Source organism: Rattus norvegicus, chromosome 2 (assembly GCF_021556685.1).
Source record: "Rattus norvegicus strain SHRSP/BbbUtx chromosome 2, alternate assembly SHRSP_T2T, whole genome shotgun sequence".
Classification (NCBI taxonomy): Eukaryota; Metazoa; Chordata; class Mammalia; order Rodentia; family Muridae; genus Rattus; species Rattus norvegicus.
Window position 1 is genome coordinate 231528009 of NC_141535.1, and position 25098 is coordinate 231553106.

The following is a 25098-nucleotide window of genomic DNA, read 5'->3' on the forward strand; positions in this document are numbered from 1 at the left end:
AAAGGAAATCAAGGGGATACACATTGGAAAAGAAGAAGTCAAAATATCACTATTTGTAGATGATATGATAGTATATTTAAGTGATCCCAAAAGTTCCACCAGAGAACTACTAAAGCTGATAAACAACTTCAGCAAAGTGGCTGGGTATAAAATTTACTCAAATAAATCAGTAGCCTTCCTCTATACAAAAGAGAAACAAGCTGAGAAAGAAATTAGTGAAACGACACCCTTCATAATAGACCCAAACTATATAGTGTACCTCAGTGTAACTTTAACCAAGCAAGTAAAAGATCTGTACAATAAGATCTTCAAGACTCTGAAGAAGGAAAGTGAAGAAGACCTGAGAAGATGGAAAGATCTCCCATGCTCATGGATTGGCAGGATTAATATAGTACAAATGGCCATTCTACCAAAAGCAATCTACCGATTCAATGCAATCCCCATCAAAATACCAATCCATTTCTTCAAAGAGTTAGACAGAACAATTTGCAAATTCATCTGGAATAACAAAAAACCCAGGATAGCTAAAACTATCCTCAACAGTAAAAGGACTTCAGGGGGAATCACTATCCCTGAACTCAAGCAGTATTACAGAGCAATAGTGATAAAAACTGCATAGTACTGGTACAGAGACAGACAGATAGACCAATGGAACAGAATTGAAGACCCAGAAATGAACCCACACATCTATGGGCACTTGATTTTTGACAAAGGAGCCAAAACCATCCAATGGAAAAAGATAGCATTTTCAGCAAATGGTGCTGGTTCAACTGGAGGTCAACATGTAGAAGGATGCAAATTGATCCATGCTTATCACCCTGTACAAACTTAAGTCCAAGTGAATCAAGGACATCCACATCAAACCAGATACACTCAAACTAATAGAAGAAAAACTAGGGCAGCATCTCGAACACATGGGCACTGGAAAAAATTTCCTGAACAAAACACCAATGGCTTATGCTCTAAGATCAAGAATTGACAAATGGGATCTCATAAAACTGCAAAGCTTCTGTAAGGCAAAGGACACTGTGGTTAGGACAAAACGTCAACCAACAGATTGGGAAAAGATCTTTACCAATCCTTCAACAGATAGAGGCCTTATATCCAAAATATACAAAGAACTCAAGAAGTTAGACTGCAGGGAGACAGATAACCCTATTAGGAAATGGGGTTCAGAGCTAAACAAAGAATTCACAGCTGAGGAATGCCAAATGGCTGAGAAACATCTAAAGAAATGTTCAACATCTTTAGTCATGAGGGAAATGCAAATCAAAACAACCCTGAGATTTTACTTCACACCAGTGAGAATGGCTAACATGAAAAACTCAGGGGACAGCAAATGCTGGCGAGGATGTAGAAAAAGAGGAACACTCCTCCATTGTTGGTGGGATTGCAGACTGGTACAACCATTCTGGAAATTAGTCTGGAGGTTCCTCAGAAAATTGGACATTGAACTACCTGAGGATACAGCTATACCTCTCTTGGGCATATACCCAAAAGATGCCCCAACATATAAAAAAGACACGTGCTCCACTATGTTCACAGCAGCCTTATTTATAATAGCCAGAAGCTGGAAAGAACCCAGATGCTTTTCAACAGAGGAATGGATACAGAAAATGTGGTACATCTACACAGTGGAATATTACTCAGCTACCAAAAAAAATGACTTTATGAAATTCGTAGGCAAATGGTTGAAACTGGAAAATATCATCCTGGGTGAGGTATCCCAATCACAGAAAAATACCCATGTTATGCACTCATTGACAAGTGGCTATTAGCCCAAATGCTTGAATTACCCTAAATGCCTAGAACACATGAAACTCAAGACGGATGATCAAAATGTGAATGCTTCACTCCTTCTTTAAAAGGGGAACAAGAATACCCTTGGCAGGGAATAGACAGGCAAAGATTAAAACAGAGACAGAAGGAACACACATTCAGAGCCTGCCCGACATGTGGCCCATACATATACAGCCACCCAATTAGACAAGATGGATGAAGCAAAAAATGCTGGCCGACAGGAGCCAGATGTATATCTCTCCTGAGAGTCACAGCCAGAATAGAGCAAATACAGAGGCAAATGCCAGCAGCAAACCACTGAACTGAGAATAGGACCCCGTTGAAGGAATCAGAGAAAGAAGTTGAAGAGCTTGAAGGGGCTCGAGGCCCCCTTATGAACAACAATGCCAAGCAACCAGAGCTTCCAGGGACTAAGCCACTACCTAAAGACTATACATGGACTGACCCTGGACTCTGACCTCATAGGTAGCAATGAATATCCCAGTAGGATCACCAGTAAGGGGAAGCCCTTGGTCCTGCTAAGACTGAACCCCCAGTGAATGTGATTGTTGGGGGGAGGGCGACAATGGGGGGAGGATGGGGAGGGGAACACCCATAAAGAAGGGGAGGGGGTGGGATTAGGGGTATGTTTGCTTGGAAACCGGGAAAGGGAATAACACTTGAAATGTAAATAAGAAATACTCAAGTTAATACCAAAAAAAAGAATTAAAAATAATGACACACTTAAAAATACATTTAAACGCAATTTCAATGACAAAATAAATAAATAAATAAATGTCACTTAAATGGCATAATTTTGAAGTTTTAATAGATGATTAAGCATGTAAAAATGCTACATTTTTATTAAGAAAATTAATTATTTTCCCAGAAAATATCTAGTCTTTTCAAATATTCTAAGTTAGTAGAGATTTTTGTGCAAGAGAGAAACTAAACATGGAGATTGAAATATAATATATATATGATATATATATATATAAAACAATAGAGCAAAGCGAATTTGAAGAATAGGGAAGACTAGAAAAGCATTATTGTTATGGTAGAGATTTTGATGGCTGACTTTTCATTATTTTCAAAGAATCAACCATTTTTACCATCTTTTCACCAACATTATTTTGAGTTTTTTCCTGTTACTAAAATGTTTGTGGCCTAAGAATTTTTCTACTGAAAAACATATCAAATAAACTACTTTATTAAATCAAAAAAAATAGATTAAAGACTTCTTAGAATTTAATGAAAATGGAGGTACAACATACCCAAACTATGGGACACAATGAAAGCTATGCTAAGAGGAAACTCATAGCTCTGAGTGCCTGCAGAAAGAAGCAGGAGAGAGCATATATCAACAGCTTCACAGCACATCTAAAAGATCTAGAACAAAAAGAAGCAAATAAGCCCAAGAGGAGCAGAAGGCAGGAAACAGTCAAACTTCAGAGCTGAAGTCAACGAAGTAGAAACAAAAAGGACTATACAAAGAATCCACAGAACCAAAAGCTGGTTCTTGGGGAAAACCAACAAGATACTCTGGTCAGCCAGACTAACCAGGAGGCAAATTACAAAATCAGAAATTAAAAGTTAGACATAACAAGAGAATCTGAAGAAATTAAAAAAAAATAATCAGATTCACTGACAAAACCTATATTCAACAAAACTTGAAAATCTGGAGGAAGTGAACAGTATTCTAAACAAACACCAGGTAAGAAAGTCAAATTAGGAACAGATAAGCTATCTAAACAGCCCCATAACTCCTGAAGAAGAAGAAGCAATCATTAAAAGTCTCACAACCAAAAAGAGACCAGCACCAGATGGGTTTAGTGCAGAATTCTATCGGACTTTCATAGATAACCTCATACCAATACTGTCCAAACTTTCCCACAAAATAGAAACAGACAGAGCAATACCAAATTCCTTCTATGAAGTCACAATTACTCTTATACCTAAACCACACAAAGACCCAACAAAAAAAGAACTTCAGACCAATTTCCCTTATGAATATATACCCAAAGATATTCAATAAAATTCTTGCAAACCGAATCTAAGAACACATCAAAATGATCATCCATCATGATCAAGTAGGCTTCATCCCAGATATGCAGGGATGGTTCAATATACAGAAATCCATTAGTGTAATCCACTATATAAACAAAATCAAAGAAAAAAACCATGATCATTTCATTAGATGCTGAGAAAGCACTTGACAGAACTCCACACCCTGTAATGATAAAAGTCCTGGAAAGAACAGGAACTCAAGGCCCATATCTAAACAGAGTAAAAGCCATAAACATTAAACTAGTAAATGGAGAGAATCTTGAAGCAATCTCACTAAAATCAGGGACTAGACAAAGCTGCCCACTCTCTCCCTACTTATTCAATATAGTTCTTGAAGTCCTAGCCAGAGCAATTAGACAACAAAAGGAGGTCAAAGGGATAAAAATTGGAATAGAAGAAATCAAAATATCTTTATATGTAGATGATATGATAGTATTTTTTTTTTCGGAGCTGGGGACCGAACCCAGGGCCTTGCGCTTGCTAGGCAAACGCTCTACCACTGAGCTAAATCCCCAACCCTGATAGTGACCCCAAAAGTTCCACTAAAGAAATACTAAGCCTGATAAGCAACTTCAGCAAATTGCCTGGGTATAAAATTAATTCAAACAAGTCAGTAGCCTTCTTCTACTGGAAGGATACACAGGCTGAGAAACAAATTATTGAAAGGACACCCTTCACAATAGTCCCAAATTATATGAAACATCTCAGTGTGGCTCTAACCAAGCAAGTAAAAGATCTGTATGATAAGAACTTCAATCTCTGAAGAAAGAAATTAAAGAAGATCTCAGATGATGGAAAGATCTCCCATGTTCATGGATTGGCAGGATTAATATAGTAAAAATGGTCATTTTGACAAAATTGATCCCCAGATTCAATCTAATCCCCATCAAAATTACAATTCAATTCCTGATAGAGTTAGAAATAACAATTTTCAAATTCATTTGGAGTAACAAAAATCTCAGGATAGTTAAAACTTTCCTCAACAATAAAAGAACTTCTTGCGGAATCACCATCTCTTCTCAAGCAGTATTGCAGAGCAATAGTAATAAAAAAAATGTATGGTATTGGTACAGAGACAGGCAGATAGACCAGTGGAATAGAATTGAAGACCCAGAATGGAACCCAAACACCTATGGTCACTTGACTTTTTGCAAAAGATTCAAAGTCATCCAATGGAATAAAGATAGCATTTTCAACAAATGGTGCTGGTTCAGCTGGAGGTCAACATGTAGAAGAATGCAAATCCATACATTCTTATCACCCTGTACAAAGCTTAAAGTCCAAGTGGATCAAGGACTTCCACATCAAACCAGATACACTCAAACTAATAGAAGAAAAAGTGGGGAAGAGTTTTGAACACATGGACACTGGACAATATTTCCTGAACACAACACCAAGGGCTTTTGCTCTAAATTCAAGAATCAACAAATGGGACCTCATAAAACTGCAAAACTTCTGTAAGGACACTATCATTAGGACAAAACAGCAACCAACAGCTTGGGAATAGATCTTTACAAATCCTGTATCTGATAGAGGGCTAATATCCAAAATATACAAAGAACTCATGAAGTTAGACTCCAGAGAGTCAAATAACCCTATTAAAAATGGGGTATAGAGCAAAACAAAGAATTCACAGCTGAGGAATATTGAATGGCTGAGAAGCACCTAAAGAAAAGTTCAACATCCTTAGTCATTAGGGTTGGAGGAATTAGAGAAAGGACTGAAAGAGCTTAAGGGGCTTGCAACCCCATAAGAACAGCAATGCCAACGAACCAGAGCTTCCAGGGACAAAACTACTACCCAAAGACTATACATGGACTAACATTGGGCTCCAACTGCATAGGTAGCAGTGAATAGCCTTCTTCGGACATCAGTGGAAGGGGAAGCCCTTGGTCCTGCCAAGGTTGGTCCCCCCAGTGTAGGGGATTGTTGGTTGGTGGTGGTAAGGGGGGGTGTATGGGTAGGGGAACACCCTTATAGAAGGGGAGGAGTTAGGGGGCTGATGGATAGGAAACTGGGAAAGGGAATAACATTTCGAATGTAAATAAGAAAAACCCAATCTAATAAAAATGGGAAAATATTTGTATAAAAAAGAAACAATGCCACCGTGGGGGCGAGGGGAAGAAGCTTATTGCTGATTAACTTTATGTGCCTTTATTAGTTCTTTCTGAACTCTAGCTAGCTGGTTGAACTCAGCTGCTTAGGTCCAAACTCTTCTCCAAGATGACTGATTCCAATGGGTTTCCTACCCCATAGGAAAAACAACAATATCAACCAATCAGATACCCTAGAACTCTCAGGGAATAAACCATCAACCAAAGAGTACATAGAGACACCATGGCTACAGCTGCATATGTAGTAGAGGATGACCTTGTCCAGCATCAATTGGAGGAGAGGCCCTTGGTCCTGTGAAGACTTGATGCTCCAGTGTAGGGGAATGCCAGGGTGGGAAGGCAGGAAGGTGGGAGGCAGTGGGTTGGTGGGTAGGGGAGCCCCCTCCTGGAGGCAGGGGATGGAGGATGGTATAGGAAGTTTCTCAAGAGGAAACCAGAAGGGGAGAATATTTGAAATGTAGACAAAGAAAATATCCAATAAAATACGAAAAATAAATTGGTTCTCTCGGCTTCTGACTGAACTTTTCTACTTGGCTTCAAACTAACTCTAGCAATGTTTCCTAATCTTCTTGTTCCTTTTCGTTCTCTGGTTCATTTTGTCTTCATCTATGTCTAGCTTATTTTCTCTGCAACCTGTCTCTGTAAAATTTTCCCAGTAAGAACTGCCTCTGAACTCCACAAACTGAACTGCCAGGAACTCGATTCCAATGCACTGCCTTTCAACTGAATGATCTCCCAACTGTGTCTGCCTGGACTCTTATTAAACAGCTTCCTGGGACAGTTGGAAATATCCTATCTCTAACTCATTTTGTCAAATCTTTCTCTGATTTATGACTTTGCCCTTTAATTAAGCATCATTGTTTGGGATTAAAGGTGTGTACTAAGGGCCTGTCTGAGTTCCAGCCGGTGCATAATGTAATCCAGGGTGTATCTGCATTCCAGACTTATCACACAGATTTAGGTAGGTCTTCAGGTGTGATCCCTTGTCAGAGCAGCCATCTTGATGCATTTAAAGTTCTCTACAAGTAGACTTTATATTTAATTTTAGTTTTGAGATTCATTCATATAGTGGTACATACATATTTTCTTCATTTCTGTAACTAAACTGGAAGAATATATTACAAATATGCGTTCAGTGATAGCAGTTTAAAGCCAGCGCATGGCTTCAACAGTCCCAATAAACTAGGTTTACCACCTAAACAATATACCCAGTAAGAGTGGGCAGGTAGAAACTTTCAGACTCTTAGAGAATGATCCAAGTATACATTGGGAAACTTCACTTGTATGAGCTATAAATCAACAAAAGATATTTTTCTTAAGTTGCTTTTCTCAGAGTATTTTATCACAGAAACAGAATAAAAACTAAGACACTTAGGTATTATTTTAGTTATGCCTATAGATTACCACATGCCCAAAACAATAATGACAGTAATCTGAAAGGAATTGAGTTGAACTAGAGAAGGTTAATAAGAATATAATATGTCTGGCGATCTGATAAAATACTTACATAATACAGGGGATGTTGCCAACATTCTTAAAAGTAAGAGCAAAGTTTTAAAAGAAAACTTAAATTCAGATTTCAATATAACAGAATGTAGATTTTCATTTATTTTTTGAAAATCATCCAAAGAAGCAATATACTGTCACCAGGGATGCACTCAGAAAGAACATGTTGAAGCAAGCCATTTAAAAATCACACACACACACACACACACACACACACACACACACACACAGCACAGACCCACTGAGTGATCTGATATCCTAAGTGAAATGTCCACACTGAGTTTTCTTTTTGTGAGTCATATTGGCCTCAACATTAGGGTCTCAGAATATAAAACTCATAGTCTATTGAATTTTAATTGTATTTTATAAAATATTTGAAACAAAGATTATATTGAATTTTATACAATGAACAACTGTAATTGCCAAACTGTGTGTGTTTGTGAATCTTATGTCTAGCAACGTAAACTTAAGGATAAAGAGGACTACTCAGGAAGCACTCTGGGATATACTGCTCACCTCCTCTCTTGTTCTCATTCATTTACTTTCATCATTTTTATATATGTGCTTGTGCATTCATAATTGATGTATTCTGATTTTGTTGATGTTTTACTTTTGCTTCATTTTGATCTGTATATAGAGTGATTTAATTTTAACTCTAGTGAACAATATTGATATAACATCATCCAGTTCATCTATCTCTTGTCTTCTTAATGGATATATAAAGTATTTCTAGCTACAACCAGGCCTGCAATCAATGCTCATATTTCTTTGCTGTAGTGCATGCTTGAAAGCTCTTTAGAATAAGCATAATAGTGGAGGTGTTCTATGGCACAGAACAGTGGACAGTTTTGTCAATTTGGATTTTCACCAGTAATACAGAAGAAGTTTTTCAATTCCAGTCCATCAAGAGATTGCTTCCCTCTTAATTTATTTCCATTCAATGTGCATAAAGTATTATCTCATTTTAATTCATATATCTTTTGTTCTAAGCTGCTATAATAAAATGAATCAGTATTTTATATTTCATTTCATCCGGACTTTCTTTTACTGAGCTTTGTATTAGGTTCCTTGACATGAATGTGGTATTGTATTTTATAATATTATGTTTTCCTATCTTTAACTTTTTAAAATTTTTATCTGGCCACTATATGTAATAGAAATAATTTGTTATTATGTAATAAAGTATGCTTTCTTTGCTTTGCAATATTTCTTCTTTTTCTATGTTTTAAATAAAAAATCTTTCCCTCTTTGATGCTATAAATTATTCTGTATTTTCTCTTGCAAAATTTATTATTACTGCCACATTTAGATTTTTTAAAAAAGATCTATTTATTTATTTTCAGTATACGAGTAATTGCTGTTATCTTCAGATCCCATTTCAGATTGATGTGAGCTCCATGTAGATGCTCAGAATTGAACTCAAGACCTCTGGAAGAGCAGTCAGTACTCCTAACCACTGGGCCATCACTCTAGCCCACATTTAGATTTTTTAATGTGTAATTTTTAAGTGCTCACACTGTACCCCTAATGAATAGCAATTGAGTTTGTAAGTATCACAGATGCTATTATTATATTTCATTAGCTTATTATCTGTTTTCAAATATTATAATATGTAGGTGACAGATTATGTGAATTAGGTTACCTAACATTGTGTAATTTAAAATATAGACGCCTGTATTCAATCATAGTATAAATATCAACCATAATGTTAAATTTTAGCTCCAACTGATACTGAAATGTAAATTTCAAATTCACTCTTGATAATAAATTTTATTTTATACTTCTTAATGTAATGAGATTCATTATTTAACATAGTAATTTCCCCATGTCAACTTTTATTAATTTAAGAACACAGACATAAGTTCTGTTTGGTATTTATTATGAAAATAAGTGAATCATTATAAAGTTTCTCAAAGATATTAAAAATACTGAAGTAAAATGTATTAATACAATGACCGAGAAATGATTCATAAGAGTTTGGCTTTTTTATCTACATATCCATTACTCTCTGTCCTGTGAACATGCATTCTGAGTTGTTACTTTTGTCCTGATGAGTTTCCTCTTAGACATTATGTAAACAAGTGGATATTTGTATACTACAGTATATCTGTAAATCTCTTTGATTATAATATTATATTCTATACTGTGTGGCAGCCTAAAATTAATTACAATTTATAGAACACTTTAACTAGTATCTCTACTGTGGTGATAAAACACCACGTCCTAAGTCAACTTGGAGATAAAAGATTCTATTTCTCCTTAGAGTTTCACACCATTGTTCATTCTCAGAAGAAGTCTGGACAGAAATCTAGAAGCAGGACCTTAAGTATAGGTCTTTGAAGACTTCTGTTTACTGGTTTGCTTTCTCATAGCCCACTCTGCTTTCCCACAGCCCCCAGGGGGATGGGTATCAGCTACATTGGCCCTCCTACATCAGTCATCAATCAACAAAATGCAACATCAGCTTGCCCACAGTCCAACCTAGTTTGAGTATTTTCTCAATTGGAAATCCTTCTTCTAAAACTACCTTAGCCTCTCTTAACTTGGCAGAAAGGTAGCCAGCCAAATAGTTTAATAGTTACTCACTCACATATGTTGCTTTAATTATCATGCTTCGATGCTCCGTGTCAACACTGTCTTCTATCCCTTTCTCTCAACTTGATGTGTCTCATGGTGTCAAACTTTCAAACTAGTTTACAGTTTGCAAAAATACATAGCATAGAAATCTGAAAGGGGAAAAAGAGTTTGGAATGGAAAACTTCATTCCTATTGACTAGCATTTTCTATATAGTGGTGTGAGGTGCTATCCATGCATCCAGGGAGTTAAAGCAATCATCAGACTTATACCCAGATGTGAACCTTTTGAACTACAATAATGTACTGGATTGACCTGGAAAGACACGTTCACTTGTCCTCACATGGCATAAATATCATTAGTGTAAACCAATCACTTCATGATTGGGTTTCAGTCCCATTCCACAAGATGAAACCCATTCCTTGCATCATTAGTTGGCAATATAAGTAATATGCCTTCAGGTAGAATCTGCCATGTTTGTTCTGCTGTCTGCTGTTATGCTGTTTAATTTAATTTTAAAATTAAATTAAACTGGCTCCTAATAATTTTTTATTTCCATATATTAATACATATATCAACTCTCATTAGAGAAGCTCTTATTTCAGTAAATAGTTATTAACATTGAGACCCACAACTGAAAAGGGGCAGAGATTAAAAGACTTCAAAATGTTCTGCATAAAAGGGAACACATATATATTTCACTTCTTCCTACTGGTTCAGGGGTTATTGTAGAAGGGGTAGCAAAATGAGTTTAAGATCCAGAAGCAGGATATGACTACAAGAAAACTGGGTGTTCTAGATACATCAGGGTATCTCATTGCATATATTAACCATCAGTGTTCCTGGCACCCATGCCCAAGACCTGTTCAAGACAAAACCAACAAAACAGATTGTCTCTGGGATTATATAGATATTAATATGTTTCCCAGTGGAAGAAATCACTGCTAATTGAATTAAAAATTGTCATTCTTTTTCTTTCTTAAAAAGTGGAGATGATGAATACATATCCATGACTAGTTAAGTCAATACCCCAATGCTAATGAGAAACCTCATAACTCTATAAAATCTTTCACACAGCACTGGCTGTCATCACAAAGTATTTCACAGAAGGCTGGGAAGTGTGAGATCCACATTCCCATCCTCTCTTTCAAGTCTAAGTGCAGATTTTAGTGAAATCTTTCAGAGTGTGAGACCTATGCATTGCATGAAGTTAGGTAGGATGGTGGCTCAGAACTGATTAAAAAGTAGTTCTGGAACCCATTTTTTGGTACGGCCTTTCAGAATTCATCCAATGTATAGACGTTTAACAAGGACCTGATTAATTTTAAGAAGAAAGAGGAGAAATAAGAGTGAAAGAAGAAAAGAGAAGTATAGAGGATAGGAAATAAATCACACACACAATATATATATATATATATATATATATATATATTCACATATAAATTTGTATTTGAAGTCTGCTTTAATACTCAGAGAAATGATGAAGGAAATATATTACACACACACATAGTATATATATGTATATATATATATATTCACATATAAATTTGTATTTGAAGTCTGGTTTAATACTCAAAGAAATGATGAAGTTCTTCTGACATATCTATCTATATTTCTAAGAACAATAACACATGATGCATAGTAGTGAACCTCTACTATGTCCCCTGAAAAAAAATTATAGATTTCTTAGTATGATTCTAGAGGTCTGTTAACCACAGAAGAGATTCATTCACAAGGCAGATGGAGGGCAGAAATAAGGTTTAAACTTTAAGCTTCGAAATCTGGTAAAGAGAGGAGGGAATTTACCCCATAGTAGCCTGTTGGGTGGCTCATGTAATCAGCATATTGTCATCACATATTGCCAGTCACTAATTCTTCTACATCCCTCCAAATCTACTCCAGATACCGATTCCCTGGCCAAGTATGTGTTCAGCTCCTGGGCAGTGTGCCACATTTTGCCTCCTGGAAGTTACTAATAACAAAATTTGAAGAAAATGAGTATCTTCATCTTCTATGGCTTATAGTTCATCCTGAGAGTGTTCGCCTTGTCTCCCTTCTCATCCATATTTATGTTTCCTTTTTCAGTATTAGACTCACCTACCGCAGCTCCAGGCTTCTCATCAGATTTAGAGCATCAGACTGCTCTGTGAGATCCTGGGCTTGTGAGATACCTATAATAAATCACTCTTTCTTTCTTTCCCTTAGCACATTTTGCCTCTCCGATCAAGCTTTGTAGAAACTGTTAGCAAAAAGAGGATGAATCACTGAAAATTGAGAACATATCAGAGATGTGAGGTGACATAACAAGAACTCGTATAAGAATGTGAACAGGTCTTACCCACAGGAAGGGCCTGTTCAGCATCTCACTCAACAACCCCCAAGCAGCTAGTTTGAGGCAGCTGCCAACAGCAGAGCCTGCCTGAGAAAGTTGAATAACTTTCATGTAGACTGAACTTTGGAATCATGAGTTTTAATACACAAGGTTGAACATCCCTTGCACTGAAATAAGACTGTAGCCTTTAACTATCAGTAACAACCCTTGAATGAGTTAGCTATTAACAGATGATCTAAGAGATTCTCAAAGCTTCATCCAGGTGCTTATGAGAAATTAGGTTTACTGAAAAACTAAAGCAACAGGAAGTGAATATAGGACATGGGATATGACTACCTTCCTCTAGCTGAACTTATTTCTTCATTCATTTCTCTATACCTTCACTTCCTGGATGTTTATTTGTTTACTGCTATGTTCACCTGTTTGGTTTCTCCTTTTCCCAGCATGGTTGGCATTCTTCTGAGTTTCATTTTGCACTCACACCATTGCCAGTTAGTAAAAGTCTCATCCAAGAAGGCAGTTTATAGACCCAGTATCTGTTCCTTTTTTTCCCTTTCAGTAAGAAAATGTAAGAAGATACAGCACCAGAGAAAAGCTACTGCTTAAAAGGTTGGAAGTTGTTTCCTTCGAAATGAGGTGGGAATAACCATGAGACTTCTTGGAAGGTGCCAGGTGATGAGGTTGTTCTGAAAAACACACCTGTTTGCAATTTAGCCACCTTGGGTCTGTAAGACATGCTCTCAGATGGTATTACTAGGGAAAGTTGGAGGCCAAAGCCTGACAGGGTATCAGGATTTAGTTCTGAATGAAGTCTAGCTCTGCACGTGAAACAGGAAATATTAAAGGTACTTTTGTATACATGATATGCATACATGGTTCAAAACAGAAATGAAAAATTCATAAGGCAAATAAGAGGAGGAGTGCATTTTTAATATGGGGAAAGACTAACTGTATGCAAACCATCCTTAAAAAAAGAAACCATTTAGTATTTCTTATTTTCTCTATAAATGGTGTATAGTGGCTAACTTTCCTCTTCCATTTCAATGAAATTATCTTGCAATAATGATAGAAAAGCATATAGAAAATAGTTTGAAAATGTAAAATAGCTTTGAGAGTAGCCATATATTATGTATCTCTTCTACTTCTACTGCCCTGGGTAGCCCAACCCATCCTCTTGGGCAAGGGAGTAATCCAGCACAGGCACCACAGAGGTTGGAATGCAAGGCCAGCTTGCAGAGTTACCAAGACAACAAGGTCTTCTGTTTCAGTAAAATTCAAGGAGCTGCCAGCAGTACTATTTGGCAGAATTTCGAATGTGCATAATGAAAAGATGAGGAACTCTATCAAATCAAAGGGAAGTGCCAATGTTAAATAACAGAAACAAATGTAAGTTCAAGGAAAAATCAGCAATATAATTATCCTATGCTGGGAGGAGGGATGCTAGAACAAAGCAGAAGTGGGTGAAGTGGTTCCTGTAAGGATGAGAGGTTCCAATAGGCCAGTTTCCAGGGGAGGCTTACTTAGGAGAAGTTTGCTCTGATGGCAGTGGTACCCACTCTCCACTCTCGTTACCCTAGCAACCTGATTTCTGTCTTACAGTCACATTATTAGAATTAGAAAAGGAACGAACAAAAATGATGTTAACAGTGATTAGAAGGCAGATATCAGTCCACCTCGTGAAATGCTGTGGGGAAGAAACTGAAAGAATTTGATCCGATGAAAGAAAGAGTGAAATCACGAGAAAGTTTAACGAACCAAAGGCAACTAGAATTCACCACCTACAGGGCTTCTCTTCAACATACCTGCTGTACACTCTGGTGTTTAACCCAGATAAATTCAAATTACATCCAGCTTGCCATGCACGACAGAGGAATGATTCAGTGTTTTTCAGTCGTTTGTTTCCATCTGATGCAAGGCACCTAGGACTCATTGAAATTCTTGCATCCGAAGCTACACATTGAGTACAAACTACAGTAGCTAGAAATGTGCCATCCATCCACAATCAGTCACTTTTTAAAGTGTGTTTCCGGGGCCTTTCTGTTCCTTTCTACAATACTAGCAACACTGTTGTAATTCAGGCTCTAACTACTGGACAGGGGGAGGTTATACCTTGAACTGATTTGAAGGTCTATGTTTAGTGGTACATATTTGGGTTAAGTCGTAGGTGAAACAATAGGAAGAAATACAAAAGCACATTTAGAAATAACTTTTCTCTCTGCCAGTAACTGTAACTTCGAAATGAGAGCCACTTATCTCTTTATATAGGCTTTTCAGGGCTGGGATCAGCTAAGAAGTCACAGGTTTGAGATGCAAATGCTTTACCACCAAGGTATAGCTTCACTCATAAGTTAAATATTTAAATATCATACATACAAGCAGTGGACCTCTGTGTCTGCTCAATTCTTTAGCTTGCAATTAAGAGCAGAACTGATAAATCATTTCACTTAATTTTGATTTAAGGTTTTGTTTCTTTTAACCTGTAAATACTTCAAAAGTAACAACAAACAGGAGACCTATGCTATCAGAGTTTGATAAATCTTTAAGTGGAAAGTTAAGATACTTATTTTTATGCATGTAAAAAAATCACCCACACCACTGCATAAACACTATTTTCAAACAAGGAAATAAAAAGCAGTCAATAATGAACAGGGCCCAGAGATAAGAATTTTCAAGGTTACATTTGCAAGTTTTCCAGTTAAGTTAAAGAACGAACAAAACTTATGCAATTTGTACAAGAAGCTGACTTTGAAACAATAATTTTCTAGTTTTGGTAATATCTATTTTCTCCCAGACAGTTCCTCATATTATAAAATCTTTAAGTTATTTTGTCCCTTTAGTTTGATCACATATATTAATAAACAAAAATACTTCACAGTTTGTCCACTAATAAAATGTTGTCTATATGGGAAGCATTTTAGTCAGGATTTTCATTCTTATGGGACCATTCCCAACAATACAAATTGAAAGGGAAAAGAATGGTGTTGACTCAGTGTGGTGGTGTTTTCTGCCTATGTTAAAATGATTCCATGTCTATGGGCCTGTGGTAAGACTATGCATCACTGTGAAAGGCTGTGATGGGAAAGCATTATCCATCATGGTGGTCATCGAGCAGACAGAAGAATTAACAGGAAGGGATCTAAGGGAAGCCATAGGAATAAATCTACAAATGGAGTAAACTGTGCTCTCCTGGTCCAGTCATGACCTAAAATCCTTCACCTCTGATCACTTACATGAAAGAGTGAGACAATAAAACATGATGGGGGAGGAAATCTATTAACATGATCATGTCTGTTGACTAATGAAAAATATTCTTAACTGTCTGCAAAGTTCCCACTGTCTTAATAGTTGTGATGTCATTGAGTATCAAATCCAGTTCCTTCTAAAATTCAAGACAAAGTCATAGTAAGATGTTATACAAGACTCAAACACGAGAGTTAGATCATTCCAATGGCAGTGAGTAAATACCTTTTCCTTGAAAGGAAGTATAGAATAATTGTAAAGAAAGATTGGACCCAGGTATGATCACAGCCCAGAGAACATATATTATAGTCTGTAAATCCAAGTGGATCATCAGGAAAGGAAGCAGATTGGCACCTTAATATGGTCACCTTACACTTACATCTTTGTTTGTTTGTTTCTGCCTGTAGGTTCTCTCTCAGGCTCTTTTCATTTATTCCCTATACTTTTATTTAGCATACATTGTACCTACTTGGTCTTGAGGTTTCCATTGAAACTTTTGCTTCATTATTTTCCTCTTTTATACTTTAACCTTTTTTTTTACAGTCCAGACTTTATCTACCCTCCCACTGTTCCACATCCCACACCTCCTCCCGATCCCCTACCCCCCTCCCACTGCACCGACTTCCACACTCTCGGGGGCCCCAAGTTTCTCAAGGGTTAGGTGCATCTTCTCTGAATGAGTCCAGACCTGGCAGTCCTCTGCTGTATATGTGTTGGGGGCCTCATATCACCTGGATTCATTTTCAATGCTTCACAAAATGCACTGTCAGGGGCTGCATACTGGGCTCCCGGTCCAACCACAGGTTGGAAACCTCGGTGGAGACCTTGATTAACCAAGAAAATTTGCATTCTGTACACTTACAAAATCAGTATCAATGTATGCTTCTAAGGCATGCATGATACCGGGTAAGATTGTAGCTGACCATCTTTGTACCGTTAATCCAGTAGGTCCAATAGCTTCTGAGTATCTGACTTGTTAGAAAGGAGGACAGTACCTTCCTGAATGATGGACCTGTGCAAAAAAGGACCCCTGGGGCTTTTGTCTCAATGTAGTATTTTTTGAATGAATGAAAACCTCACATTCTTACTGTTTGTTTTAAAACTATTTAATGAATTTTAAACGGCTCTTGTGCCTTTAGCAGTGATAATTTTATATATACTCTTCTGATCAAACTATGAGTTTTGGAGACATTTTCCACTTGATTTTGCTCTCAATGCTCACTGAAAAAACTTGGCGAAAGTTATCAACAAGGCCCATGCTATAACTTGAATCCTAGAATGCCTTAGCATGTCAATTACTGGATTAGCCCAGTATTTTAACATTTGCATCACCCAGTGTCTCAGGAAATGGAGGAAGTCTCTGGGCTCAGTCCAATGATTAGGTGCAAGCATCCTCATCTGCATCAGTAGGGCTCTAGCAGAGCCTTTCAGGGGACACCCTCCAGAAACATTTTAATGGAGAAAATTTATATTAGTTCTTGATCAGAGATGGTAAGGAAAAGGAGGGAGACAAAAGTGGATAGAGGACAAGATACACCTTTCAAGAGCATATACCCACAGTATTTGAAACCATGACTTTCTACATATAGTCAACTCTGCATTCCCATGATCTCTCAATAATATCAAACCAGAAGCAAGGGCTGCAGAATTGTCTCAGTGGTTAAGAGTCTGTATATTTTATCCCTAAGGACTGGAGTTCAGATATGAGCACCCATCTAAAACGTCATGTAGCCACACAAGTGGGAGTAACCCCAGGTCCTAGAAAAGAAGATATAGGAGGCTCCCCGGAGCTTGCTGGCGTCAGGCTTAGCCAAGAAAACACAAGTCCCAGGGTCAGTGGAAGTCTGAGTCAATGATCTAGTTTGTCAAAGTGTAGATAAAGAGAACACTTGACACCCTTCCTGGTATCTCTCCATGCACATAGACACATGCACTTGACACCTTGTCCTGGCATCTGTACATGCATACAGACACATAAACTTGACAGCCTTCCTGGCATCTGCACATGCACACAGACACAGGCATGCATCCACACATTCAAGGATATATTCACAGAATCACATACAAACACAAAACCCCAATAATTTATCAAATCCTGAATCAATTATCTATTAATCCATTCATAAATTCAGAGACCTGATGGTCCAATCATAACCCAAGATCTTAACCATTGATAAATGATTCTGTTAGTGAATATGCTTTGCTTCAACAATGGGCCTTTATTGGGGGTATTTCAATACTTTATGTACTTTATATTTTATGAGCATTTGTAAATAAATGTGTAATACACATAGATACTTATTGGAACTGTGATAAACACTGACTTAATTATGCCAAGCACTTATGGAAATTCCTTTTAATAAATATTGTAAAAGCAACACTGACTTTGAATTGATTTATGACAAGCAATGGCAAGCAATGTTTCAAAAACAAAACTTGATAAAGAAAAAAACCCTTTATTTCTCCTTAGCATTAGATTTTATATTAGTATTTAATATCTGAAGATGTTTTTGTTTTATTTATGATATTCTAAAATCAAGTCCCAAATAAGGTGGTATTTAGTAGATCCAAAGTTGATGCTCATTATGCAGGGTTTGGGGGAACTTGAAGAGTAACCGTGTAACTCCTTGCTTCCAGAAAGCTATCCATTTAGATGTGTGTGCACTAATGAAGAAACCCCATGTGTTTGGAGTTTTGTGATTTCATTTATGCAAACACATACTTTATATGGAATGTGATGGTCTATAAATGTTCCACATTAAATAGTCATTTCAAACTTTAGAATACATTGTCGTCACTTACAGGACAGTCTAACGTTAAGATTAATGATACTAACTTCGTGACGTTGTATATGTAGCTCTCGCCTGAATGAAGATGACAATGTGGATTCTGGAAGGAATCTTTGAGGAGCATTGCCATAAACATATACAACTTAGATATGCCACCAGCAGACAAAACAGCTTTGCGTCACAGAGGCTATACAAGCATCTGCTCTTGTAAATTCTGCTCATCCTCTAACAGATCCTGATTCGAAAATAGAGGACACTTTTCTGAAGTGATAATTGATTTGATTCTCAAATATCTTAAACAAGCAACCTTTCATATAGCCTGGTCATGCAAGTGTGTGTGTGTGTGTGTGTGTGTGTGTGTGTGTGTGTGTGTGTGTGCATGTGTATTGATGCATGGTGGCATTAAATCACCAAGATGGTTTTGAACTCATTCTGTCAAAGAAGTCCTTGAGTTTGCACCACTCTTCTTTCAGCCATCAATAGAGCTCCTCCCTCCCCACTGTGTTAATAAGCTCATAATAAAAATGGAATTAAGTGTCCTCAAAGAACTCAAGTAGTGCTTTGAGGACCATGGCTAAAGTTATGCTCTCTTTCCTCTGTGACTATATTATTATTATTATTATTATTATTATTATTATTATTATTATTATTTAAGTTACATTCTAAATGGTAAGAAGATTAAAACAATGCTCAGCAGATTTTTTTTCCAAGAGGAAAATGACAGGTGTAATTACTGTGAGAAGCAACAAGAAACTACAAAGGAATCAAAAACATCTGATAAAGTCTAAGTTAAGTAAAATTCTCTACCAGCAAACATGTTTATATACAACCTATAATTTAGTTTAAGCTATTTTAACAGTCAAATTATAAGTTATGTACTTGAAAATAATGTGTTCTGGTCAAATAGAACTCCAGAACCTCTTATATAGCTATAGCTCCACCACCATTTTCCCTCTCAACTTCATGTACTTTGTGTGTGTGTGTGTGTGTGTGTGTGTGTGTGTGTGTGTGTGTGTGTGTGAATAACAGTCTCTTTTGGGGGGATCGATCTCTCTTTTAAACCCATGAGATTATTTACCTTTAATTTGAATCATTTAAATTTTAATTCTAATAAAAAACCCTGAAAAAAACATAACCTATTTGAATGAGAGTAATAAAAAACTTTGGATTTGGCATTACCTTATAAAAAACTGTAACAAAAAAATTACCGAAAAAAAAAAGAAAGAAAAGGAAAAAAGCCTAAAATCTTAGAAACTGATATCCCATAGTGATGGCCTCTGTAATTTTAGCTTGAACATTTTTCTTAGCAAATATTAATCATTCACCAGGGTCTGTAAAGTGTTGCCTTTTCAGCACTTTGACTTTCCACTGAACCATTAAAAGGTAAATTAGTTGTAAAATCTATCTGGACGTAACTAAACATGCTTGCCTTCTGGATAAGGTTGTTGGATGCAAGCCAATTAGACCCTGAATAATATGTGTCAAACTCTAGTCTGAGCTTTCCATTTCATGGTCTTAAGTCATCCCATTTGACATCAGTTTTCTCGCTTCTGGAAAACAATGATAAAGCCAAATCTTCAGTATGTTACAGATATGGAATGTTTGGCTTCCCGTAGTAATGACCACTCTTTATTTATTTCATCTAGGTGCCCCTGTAAGCAGTCTACTTAAATAGTAGAAGATATATTTATTTTAAGAAAAATTGATCTTTAAGATGTTGAGTTTTAATGCATTTTAAAATTCAAATCTGAAATATTTTTGTAAGTAACAAGTTATAAAAAGCAATGGAACTCATCTGTCCCGTGTCTCATATTTAAATGGCATGTCATGAATTACTCTCAAATAAAGTTTGTATGGGCAAGCTATAATGGTGTCATTACTCGACATCCACAGTTCAAAGTTCCAGCTAGTACAGTCCATTTGTGATGTATTCCTACTACCCTTAACGCCATTCAGTGGATGCTTGCAATTTTACAACTGTCAGTGAGAAATAAAGGCAAAAACTTCTTCAACCTTTAGTCTAAGAGAATTAAACAGAAGTCCCATGTCTAAATTGTAGTTTCAATTGCTGTGGCAAAATAGTCTTAGTACTCAATTTTCCAGTCTCTTGGGATAGCATTGCTCTTTTAACAGTGCTTTAGCCTGTTATGTATGATGGCATGCCTCTAGATGAATCAGTCTAAAATGAGTAATGTTAGTGCATGTATACACACAAGTACTGTGAGCATATGTAAATATGTGAACACTTTGTGTTGTATGTACATGATATGTCCAATCCTGACTGTGTTCAAGCATTTGTTTGTACATATGTGTGCATGAATGAGTGTGTTTGTTATAGTATATACGTGCACGTGAGAATGTGACGCTGTATGTGCTTGCACATTCTTAAGCCTGTGTGTGCGAACAAGTGTGTTTTATGGTCTCTGCTCCAGAATACCCAGAATTAAGCTTTGTGAACTAGTGCTTATTGCTTTACCTAATCCTAACCACATCTTAGGCATTCTACTTAAACCACCCTTTTTTTTCCACTGTTGGTTTTTCACAATGACATTTAATTCTAAGCAATGAATCATTGGAGAGAACACTCACAGTATATAAACCTCACAAATTTACACTAATTCGGTGTGTGTGTGTGTGTGTGTGTGTGTGTGTGTGTGTGTGTGTGTGTGTTGGTATGGTGTGCAATCCAGTAATTACATGGAAAGTCCAAAAGTCAATAATAGATATTTCCTTGTGGTCCACCTCATTTTGGGTAGACAGTATTTTTCATCAATGCAGGAGTTCACTGATTGTCTGGGCTAGCGGGATACTCAACTGTAGGCATCTGCTATCTCTGTCGCACAGCCCTGGGGTTACATATATGTGTGAACAGCCTAGCTTTCTCCCATGCCTGCCTGGCAAGCACCACTCCCGCTCTCCCTTCTTTTTTATCCTCCTATCCAGATTCACTTTACTTACATAAAATATGCAACAGAAATAAAATCCGCAAACGTATAAGCATGTTATCTAAAAAGCATAGAGAGCTATAGTGCTTAAAATGTTTCTATCTAATTCTTACGTTTATGACAGGACTATTTGAGCAGTTCCTCATCATTGTGTAATCTTGTACAAAATACCCTTCACCATCACTATATAACCAAGACATTTGGCTTAAGAAGCCATGGTCTTCTCACTGAATCACATCCTGAACGCCTCACATCCCAGACTGCCTGGCTGCGGGGAAGCACACCATGAGGAGAAGCAGTCACTTTGTCTCCTAACTGAAGCTGGGTTAGCAGAGGTCTCTGTAAAAAATGATAACTACGGAAGCATTTAAACATGACTTGATTGCTCCTGGTACAATTACCCCTACAAATGTGCTTTGCATCTTCCTATGACCTTCTACATCTAATTAGCAAAATTTAACACAAGGGTGGAAAAGTAATAAATACAGGATGTTCTTTTTAATCTCCCAGAAACATAATTACTGCTTCATTTTTTTCTTTCTTTCTCTTATTGGGAAATCACTAAGTCATAGAAATAGTCATGTACATAACCTTTATCCAACTACTCATACATATTTTAATATATTTATTCATTATAATAAATCACTGAGTAACAAATTGGATTGATATTTTAAAGTAGTCACTTTTGTACCATTTTCCTCTGGAAATTCTTAATGCTTTCTACAAGTTGGTATAGAAATACTCTAAAATATTGGTGTTAGGAGCAGAAATCTAATAGCTGAATATAGTAGAAAATAAGTGTCAATAAGTGTTTTAAAATTACATCTTCTGTCTTATGGACATGGCGGCTTTTCTATAAATATTAAGATGACAAAAACTTGAATTATACTGTAGAGTAATAGAAGTTCTCAGTTATGTACAAACTTATTGACATAATAGTGAGATTAGTGTTCTCAATGTAAAGCTAAAATTAGAGAGGAAGAGATTTAGCAGAACTTAACCACTCTTTCTTTTATCAAGTAAAATCCATACTTGTCATGTGGATTTTGTTGAAAATACTATGGAAAGCTAATGGGAGGGCAAACTAACTTACGAAAGTGCCTAGTGAATGTAACTTAAGAAATGTATTTATTGTTAGGGATTTAAAAAGTTGTTTATATTTTTTCATATAATGCGTTTTGAACACATTTTCCCACCCCCTTGCAGCTCTCCCTTGCTCTTCTCTCTTTGATTAGAAATTCTTTTCCTCAAAATCAGCCAGAGCCAGCAGAGTTACTGCTGTGATCCAGGCCACAGCAGTGCATTCTTAATGTGCCCTTTTGATGTTTGCATGGACTTTCTGTAACTTCTAAAGTAACTTAACCCTTGTGATTATTTCTATATATATGTTAAATTTGTTTTTATATCCATTTCTATCCTCACATACAGGGCTCTCAGCACTTATACAGACCTGACTCTCAAGCAAGAATGAGCTGGACGGCGTTGCAGACACTCAAATTATTAAACCCAGACGCAGTCGAAGTCACACTGTCAATTACAAGCATGGTTAGAAATACAATATGCTGGAAAACTGAGGTTGCATACAAATAAATGCCCATTCATTCTTTCCATAATCCTCCACACACAGACGTTGAGAGACTGGATAAAAGCCATCATGCTGAGCTATAGCCCCATTTCCTTTTTTGCTCATATTTTAAAACATCTCCATGGTTTTCAATTATAGGCTTTAAAACAGTGAACACTGGGCAGTGCGAGGCCTACGATGACAAATGATTATCATGAAAAGACGTAATGTGTTATTGTGAATGGGGCAATGTTGTATATTGTATAACTTTATGACAGTGGCATTATGCATATACTATCAAAGCCACTTCTAGAAAATAGCAGTTGAGTGATTTTTCAGTGTTAGTGACACAGAAATTGCTTCGGTGTCTTGGAATACGCGCATTTGAGTTTGCCTGAGTGAGCTTCTGCTTAGACTCAAGTTTTCTGCTGAGAACAAAAAACGTATTTGCGGCAGCACAATGGCTGCTGAATGTCTTAAAGAATGATCATATACGTTTTGCAAAATCACATCTCGGTAGGCATACTTCTTCAGGCATGGAAAAGGTGAAGCGCTTGAATGTGTGTCACTGATGTACAGTTACCTGCTGAGGTAATGGTTTTAGTGAGCTTGCCATATACGCAAAATGGCAGCCATAGTAACAGCAGAATGATAAAATTAGCAGAGCAGTTAACATTTAGGTGGGCTCTTGGAGAGTTATGACAACTATTCTTTTTTTATTATTATTATTAACTTGAGTATTTCTTATATACATTTCGAGTGTTATTCCCTTTCCCGGTTTCCGGGCAAACATCCCCCTCCCCCTCCCCTTTCTTTATGGGTGTTCCCCTCTCCGTCCTCCCCCCCTTGCCGCCCTCCCCCCAACAATCTAGTTCACTGGGGGTTCAGTCTTAGCAGGACCCAGGGCTTCCCCTTCCACTGGTGCTCTTACTAGGATATTCATTGCTACCTATGAGGTCAGAGTCCAGGGTCAGTCCATGTATAGTCTTTAGGTAGTGGCTTAGTCCCTGGAAGCTCTGGTTGCTTGGCATTGTTGTACATATGGGGCCTCAAGCCCCTTCAAGCTCTTCCAGTTCTTTCTCTGATTCCTTCAACGGGGGTCCTATTCTCAATTCAGTGGTTTGCTGCTGGCATATGCCTCTGTGTTTGCTGTACTCTGGCTGTGTCTCTCGGGAGAGATCTACATCCAGCTCCTGTCGGCCTGCACTTTTTTTTTTTTTTTGGTTCTTTGTTTCGGAGCTGGGGACCGAACCCAGGACCTTGCGCTTCCTAGGTAAGCGCTCTACCACTGAGCTAAATCCTGCACTTTTTTGCTTCATCCATCTTGTCTAATTGGATGGCTGTATATGCATGGGCTACATGTGGGGCAGGCTCTGAATGGGTGTTCCTTCTCTGTCTGTTTTAATCTTTGCCTTTCTATTCCCTGCCAAGGGTATTCTTGTTCCCCTTTTAAAGAAGGAGTGAAGCAATCACATTTTGATCATCTGTCTTGAGTTTCATGTGTTCTAGGCATCTAGGGTAATTCAAGCATTTGGGCTAATAGCCACTTATCAATGAGTGCATAGCATGTGTGTTTTTCTGTGATTGGGTTACCTCACTCAGGATGATATTTTCCAGTTCCGACCATTTGCCTACGAATTTCATAAAGTCATTGTTTTTGATAGCTGAGTAATATTCCACTGTGTAGATGTACCACATTTTCTGTATCCATTCCTCTGTTGAAAAGCATCTGGGTTCTTTCCAGCTTCTGGTTATTATAAATAAGGCTGCTGTGAACATAGTGGAGCACGTGTCTTTTTTATATGTTGGGGCATCTTTTGGGTATATGCCCAAGAGAGGTATAGCTGGATCCTCAGGTAGTTCAATGTCCAATTTTCTGAGGAACCTCCAGACTGATTTCCAGAATGGTTGTACCATTCTGCAATCTCACCAACAATGGAGGAGTGTTCCTCTTTCTCCACATCCTCGCCAGCATCTGCTGTCACCTGAGTTTTTGATCTTAGCCATTCTCACTGGTGTGAGGTGGAATCTCAGGGTTGTTTTGATTTGCATTTCCCTTATGACTAAAGATGTCGAACATTTCTTTAGGTGTTTCTCAGCCATTCGGCATTCCTCAGCTGTGAATTCTTTGTCTAGCTCTGAACCCCATTTTTAAATAGGATTATTTGTCTCCCTGCGATGACAACT